Source organism: Rhamphochromis longiceps, linkage group LG14 (assembly GCF_057381845.1).
Source record: "Rhamphochromis longiceps isolate RC_006_pf linkage group LG14, R_longiceps_female_GT1.1, whole genome shotgun sequence".
NCBI classification, from domain to species: Eukaryota; Metazoa; Chordata; class Actinopteri; order Cichliformes; family Cichlidae; genus Rhamphochromis; species Rhamphochromis longiceps.
The window spans coordinates 17,342,596-17,348,995 of NC_140570.1; positions in this window are offsets into that span (position 1 = coordinate 17,342,596).

A 6,400-nucleotide genomic window follows, 5' to 3' on the forward strand; every position below is an offset into this window, starting at 1 on the left:
TAACTGGTTACTTCCTGCTGTTATGCAATCGAACGCGTGCTCCTGTGTTTTATTCGTGCTATCGACATGTTCTGAAACATAGCACAATATGAAGATAAACAGGGGCTCCTTGGACTATGAAAAATACAAGGTTGGCGTGTTTGCTGAATTAAATGGGATTATACTCAAGCTTTGATTTGTGGGTGAGAAAAGCTCACATGTTCAACTACGGGCAACGTGTGTGAAGGGATCTAGACTGAACCGAGCATGTTTTTTCCTAATTTAAAAAACTAATATGAAGTGAATGTGGACGAATGAACTTGGAAAAGCTGTTTTCCCACCATCACATAAAAAAGAGCTAAACTGTATGCGTGTCCCTGTTCACATAAACCTATCGTAAGCCTGATTCGATGCTCTCTAGAGATGTTCTATTTTGAGCGTTCAGTCGTAACGCACAACAGAAGAAAGAGGACAGCAAAGCGCTATTATGAGAATCTCCCCTAAAACTACCCTTCCCCCAACACCACCACCACTTCTGCCACCACCTCCCCATCTCCCTCCCTCTATGCTGAACATCTCCATGGTTTAAGGGGATAGCAGCAGGAGGGAAGGAGGAACATAGTTTTCGGAGAGATATAAATAGTGCTGGAGTGACCTGATCCATTAGCGCTTTGGTGGGGAAAGGTCCAGGCGGCCAAACACAGTGCCTGCTTGTAATAACAAGTGGGCTTGGAAACTGATCAGATCAATTTAGAAGGATATTTTAACACATGCTGTAAAAATGTCTTTGAATAAACTGATTTATTGTGAGTGAGTACACAGACGAGACATAAGAGTGAGCGAAGGCTTGATGAGCACATATTCTGATGGGGTGTCAGTCAAGTCCAAGAGCAGTTACAGATTATTCTAGTAAGTATTGATTTCGAACCTTCCCTAGCACACAAACAGAACGATTTGAATCGAGTTATTAGATGTTTCTCTGTTTCACCTGTTCTTACTGAGGCTTGAACCCAGTGTTTGTGTTGGCAGATAAGAAAAGAGCAACTGTGTCAACCAGTATGTTAAAGGTGGCCGACAGATATTCGGTTACCTGTTTGTTTTTATGAATGTAACGAAGCAAATGTTCCCTCTGTGAAGGGCATGCGTTTTATCTACAAAGGAACAAGCAACATTTGCATTCGTGTCCACGTTTGATCGCATACACTGTCTGCAAACGAATACACAAATATCTGCCCTTGACCAGGTGACTCGAGAATATACAGAGGCTATCTTGAAAATAAAATGTAGATTGAGAGAATTCAGCTATTTTAACAAAAAAAGAGAAAACAAACAGACCCCAAAACCCAATAAACCTACTTTATATGCAGATGAAACTCAAAATAAGTATAACAAATTTGAAATATATTAAAAACAGCCTAATAAAGTTAATCAAAAAAGCCCCGTGTGTTTGTTCCAATAGATGAAAAAGCAAAAGGAATTCAACATCATTAAAAAGTAAGCATGACAGCTCTAATCTGTAGATTAACTCAAGGTTTAAAAAGTATGCACAGTGATGGAAATCGCTTTTGGCAGAAAGACCGCAGGCTGGTCTTTCTGCCAAAAGTGAGTTGGAGCCATGTAAGGATCAAAAGCCAAACTTAACGTTCTTAAGTTTGGAGGATATTTTAACTGCGTTTAACACTATCCCTGCAAAACGTACATTTTTTTCCAGTAATTTGTGTTTTCATTTCAAGCAATAGTGTTAAAAATCTAACTTTAATAGATATATGTAAATATATTCACAGAACAAAAATGTTGTGGGAGGTCTTGAATGATTGGGGATTGATGAGTCACTGCTAAGTTAGAAAAACACTGTTATCTGATCAGAAACCACACAGAAAAGCAGGTTTCAGATCGTACTGCAGTACGGTGCATTATTTGAACAACTTACTGGGGATTATATGAATTCTTTGACTCTGTAAGCTAATTTTGCTGGTAAATGTTTGCTATAGTATCCTAATAATCAGTGGATTAATTTTTTAAATGTGTGCTACACTGATCATTACTTAAATACTTGATGCTCTTTGTTTTGGTGTGCAATGTAATTTAAACCACGGATAAAAATGACAATAATAATCTTAGATGTTTCAGTTAAATTCAGTTCAAATCACTATACTCATAAATGTGAAACAAATACAGTGATATGTCCATAGTAAAGAAACATAAAACCAAATTTTCCCAATTTTTCATTCTACTTTTTGGCATACCAGTGAAATGAAAAGCAGTAAAATGTCCTTGCTTTGATGAGTGCAATCACTGAGCGTGCTCAAAAACCTAGAATCAGTATCAGATGTCAGTATAAGATCAGTAACTTTTCTTACACTGACAACTCTAACATTAACACTAAATTGCTACAAATTGCTTCCCCTGCAATGTTAGAATAAATCAATGCAAACTTGTGTTGCATGAAGGTCACACTGACAGGCACAATACCTGTTAATCTTTTCCTTACACAGGAACAACAATCTGCTGCTTTACGCTGATTATGTACCAATAATCAGGGGTTGCCTAAAACCCTTCTCTAGAGATCTCACATTGGTTTAGAAGTAACTACATCTGACAGCACTGTGCCATTGTGACTATGAAACAAATGTCATTTTGACCTAGAACATTTATGTGATGTGATGATAGACATGCTCTGTGATAGCAAAGGACACCTACATCTTGACTGAAAGTTTTCATTTCTGTCAGTTCATTAAAAAATAAAAAACATTTTTCTCCACTGTGTGATTGGAATAATAGAGCACATTAAAACTTGTTTTCTAATATTTTAAAGACTGGTTTCTACATGACATTTTATTTTTGTTTGTATTATCAACATCCTCAGTTACTGTTGTAATGTAGCTGCTTTAAGATGTCTGTTAATTTCTTGGAGCCCGGTGTTGTTCATTTGCAAATACAAACTTTTTTTAAAGTTTGTCCACTGCATAACACTGTAAAAGCTGTTTGTTTCCATGCATTTTAATGTATAATCTCAGCAATTACCATATTCAATTTTTTTACTTTTAGAAAATGCATAAAAAATATTTTCATTTTGCAACATAAATTAGATCCAATCCAATGATACTGTGTGTTTATCTTTTTGTATATTTCTCAGTACAGGATATAGTGCCATTAAAAGGTCCCCATAAACTGAACCCATGTGAACCCATAAACTGTTATTGTGACTTTCCATTAAACTTTCTACAGTTTAATCTCTGTAAAGGAAATTTACAGAAAACAAACAAACAAAAAAGCATTCTACATTCTAAAAATGTGGAAGACTGTAAACATGTAGTGAACTGCTGGACTGTGGCTCAAGATGATCACCACCACCAACATCAGCAAACTCAGAGCTCATTCTAAATTGGGTAGTAAGGTAAACTTTTCACTGGGAATGTTTTTAAGATAAGATAAGCTTTATTAGTCCCACGTGTGGGAAATTTGCTACTGTGTTATTTGTTGTTTGTCACTGTGTTATTACCATGAACATGGGCTTCATCCTCTGTTCCACCAACATCTGGTTAAAAGTACATGCACACCAACGGTCATGTTGCCTTATGTGCTTGAACTATGCAGATACCCAGAATTTGGGGCTGTAACCATCTCTGAATTCATAGAAAGTAACTTTGTCCACAGTACTTCTAAAAAACTGTAGTTATATCAAAATGGTCTATTCTAGCAGATGTTTTTATGTTGCATTTGGATGAATTTTCAGTGCTTCTAGCTAGTGTTAATTATGATTGTGCTTTTTTTTGCTTATATTTGTAACTTTCCATACTTAATGATTGTTGTTGTTGTCAACAAAGCAAGGCTTGTTTTCAACACCCTGCGACCCATCTGGAACTCCAAAGCTTTATCTCAGCACAGCAAGATCTGCATCTTCAACAGCAATGTGAAAGCAGTCCTTCTGTATGGGTCCGAGACGTGGTGGGTGACCAAGACCACTACCAGCAAGATACAGATTTTCATCAACAAGTGCTTGCGACACATCTTCAACATCAGATGGCCTGAGAAGATCTCAAACACAGGCCTGTGGAAGAGAACCAGCCAGAACCCGGTCGGTCAAGACATCAAGAAGAGAAAATGGGGCTGGATAGGCCACACACTTCGAAAACCACTCGACAACGTCGCAAGGCAAGCACTGGACTGGAAGCCACAAGGGAAAAGGAAAGTGGGGAGACCCAAACACACGTGGAGAAGATCTGTCGAGAGCGAAGTGAAGGCCGCCGGAATGACGTGGACCCAGCTGAAGAGAGCAGCCCAGAACAGAGTCCGTTGGCGTGGTGTTGTTGCGGACCTATGCTCCCCCAGGAGTCAACAGGAAAACTGATTGATACTTAATGATTTTTGTAATCATTAGAAAGTAAGATGACTAGTTCATAAAACTCATGAACTTATAATATGACTAAATAGTTTTATTTATTAATTTATTTATTTTTTTACAATCAACGACCTCGTTAAGTTTTTTTTCTGTGCCAGGTGCAGTGCATTATTTTTCTGTCAGCCAAATTTTTTTTAAACTTAAAAGAAAATTCTTGTCATAACCAAAACAAAAAAGAAAAAAAAAGAATCATGGTGGAGTGTCATCCTTAAAAGCACCTATAATAATAATAAGAAAATGCTGTAAAAAGCATTTTTGATCAGTTTCCGTGAATAAACCAAATTGCAGAGTAGCTCACTCCATGCTCTAATTATGAATAATAGGTATAAAATTGTAATCAGCATGATTGTACAAATCAGAAGCAATCTATTATTCCAAGCCTCATGATGATCCAAAATGAGATGCAACAACAGATACCCTACTGAAGGCTGATTTGTGCATTGGTCTTCAGTGATTGTTGCCTGCTGTTTATAATTGAGGACTGTGCACTAAAAGTAAATTTGGTTAATATTTTATACAGTATTTTGAAATCAAATTACAGCTTGTAGTGTGAAGCTAGTTACAAGTACTTGATTGGTTGAAATTGTTACCCAAGTCTTATTAAAGGCTTAGGTAACAATTTTCTCAGCTTCTTTTAGGTCATCGATTTTTTTCTTTAAATGCTTGGCACGAAATTAAAAGTCTTGATAACATGCAGACTTTCTGTTCATGTAAATGTTCCAGTGTTTCTTTGGGCTAATTCAGATCTGACTGACCTCTCTCTCTAGTTTCATTCTCCTCAGTTCAACAACACGGTAATTGAAAGGTTCGAGCACTGGAGAGTGCTCAACATAACCTTTCTCTCTCTCCAGAGCAATGAAAGAGGCAAGCAATAGTCAGAGTATAATTACAGGAAGATTAAACTCATAGCGCAGGGGAATAGTTATTATATGGTTTGCAACTGTCTTTGCTGTTCTCCATCAGTTAAAAAACAGCACTGTACCGTACATTTGGGGAGGATTAGTAAAATTGGTTTTACTGCACACTGTACATGCACTGAGGATAAAATGATATGTTTAGTTTTGACAAGGCACCTGCACGAAGGTGCTGCACAGTGTTATGTGACACAAATTGGTATTTGGTGTCAATACAGGTATAATCGGCAGAAAAAATGGTGCCGGTTCTTCTTGGGCAGATGAATAGTGCTTGATTACAAAGGAGATAATATCAGGCTTAAGTATGTGAGCGAAATGCTAGATATTGTTGAAGAAAAAGGAAAGGGGAAGCAGGATGCCTTTAAAGAGAAGATACGCTTGTATGTGGGAGTCAGTTTATATATATATATAGTAAATTAAATAGGTGGTTTATGAAATGCAAACTGTATAGAAGCTAATAACCTTTACATGCCAATGTAAGGTTGTTATTATTCCGTGGTACCATAACATTGGTTCTTCAGTTATTTGTCAATCTCTCCATCATTTAAGAAAACACCATGTTCATCTTAAATGCCTTGAAATTGCAGAGCATTAGCTCGAGGGCCGGGTTTTTTGATTAGACTGAGAAATACAAAGACCTGAAAAGGAAATCAATAGTACAACACTATTATTCGTCCTTTAAACATTAGGCCAAAGCCATCAGCTAGTCTGAGCCAGGAAGTGAACGTTGTTTAGTCATCAAATCCTGTAAAATACAGCTGCTGCCTGATTAAAAGACTTGGCTTTAATATCACCCAGTATGGAGTTTTTTTCTCAACAGTAGTGCACGTGCACACATATTCTGAACCACACGATTAGATTATATCCATAGCAGTATTTTCATTTTTAGTTTTGTGGTATAACAGCCACACTGCTGCAAGGAGAGCGAGACATACGTCAATAATTTATAAGCTTCTGGGCTGCGTTGTTATCTTGATTCAGAGGATTGCAATGCGAATAGGACTTCAAACTGCATGAGCGTTCTATTCTCATAAGCCGTTGCTGAAAGCATGGGCTCATTAAATGCGCGCTTTATTTAGCACTGTCTGCTTCACACATAGCATTG